We start from the raw sequence: 1,391 nt of genomic DNA, 5'->3' as shown, positions 1-1,391 counted from the left end.
CCTATCCCAGCTGGACCCAGGACAATGGATTTCGTTACCTTTCTAGTTTGTCAGTTGGAGTAATTCAAAATACAGATTATACGCAAAATCTCCTCAGGCCAGAGCATCACTTTTTTTTTTTCGTTCTGTTTAACCTCACACCCTACTTATATTGTAGGGTGCAACAGCACACAAAGCTGCAGATATATTTTTTGATAAGGCAGTGAATACCAGGATCCTCTTAGCTAATTCAGAATCCCTGAAATACAGCACAACCTTTTCCTGTGTTGAATTCCTTGACTTATACCTGTTTGAATTTAATTTGCCATTGTTTTGCTGCTTACCAAGTTGAAGTGTTTCTGAAGCTTCACAGTCCTTCCTGATTACTCTTTCATCTGAAGATAGCTTCTGCTGTGCTTCCCATATTTTGTTACAAAATTCTGTGACCCTCTGTGAGATGAGGAGTGTCCTGAAGGCCTTTTTAAAAATCCAGATTTTTAGCTGATTCTCTTCCGTGTATTACCTAATTTGCTGGCAAGTTAGTGTCAGTAACAGAATTTGCCTTTGCAGTTCTGTGGAGTCTTTGATGGATCCCAGGTGATAACAGTTGTGAGCGTAAGCATTTTGGCAAAACTATTAACTTCCAGCTAAATGCAGCTAGTGCAAAATGAACAAAGTGCAGAGGGAAAATTTGCTACATTCCACTAAGCGGGTGATAAAGAGAGAAGACTTTAGCTGTTGCTCCCTCAGAGAGAACTGCTGTGGTGGGGTATTCTTTGCTGGCAAGGCTGGTTTCTTTGCTGCACAGGGAACAGAAGTACACCAGTAAATGTTTCAGTTCCTTGCTGATGCAAGAGCTGTTTTAATCTGAGATGCTAACAATGATGAGCTTCCTACTGGTGCTCATTACTGATTGGACTGACAGGCCCAGGGTACTACAGCAAGCTACCCGTTACTTACTTACAGGGATATCTAAATAGGATTTGACATGATGAATTGTTGAATGTGCAGTGTTTATTTTATAACATTAGGAAGCAAGATTCCTTTCTCTCACCCCTGAGACTAGACATGTGTGGATTTTTAGAGTTCATTGGTTTGCTTTAGATTGAAGAAGCAGTGTGATCTGTTACTCTTCAGTATGTTATGTGGATTTAAGAAATAGTGCTTACATTTTTGGGGGTTTTTTTGCTGTAATGACTTAATGAATTTAGTAAAGGTAGAATGTGGAGGTGGAACTTTTCAATGAAATGTTTTAGTAGGTACTTTTCTTGTATTCGAAGAGTGAGTAAATTTTCGGTAAGTGAAGATCCAGTTAGGTTTTCTGAATTAGAAAGTTATTAATAGTAATTGTTGGTAAACTCTTTGGGAGGATAAGGCAGTTATAGGGCACAAAAAAAATATTTTGCCTCAAA

This window comes from Pterocles gutturalis, unplaced genomic scaffold, assembly GCF_000699245.1.
Source record: "Pterocles gutturalis isolate BGI_N339 unplaced genomic scaffold, ASM69924v1 scaffold27365, whole genome shotgun sequence".
NCBI lineage: Eukaryota > Metazoa > Chordata > Aves > Pterocliformes > Pteroclidae > Pterocles > Pterocles gutturalis.
This window is presented reverse-complemented; position numbering follows the sequence as displayed.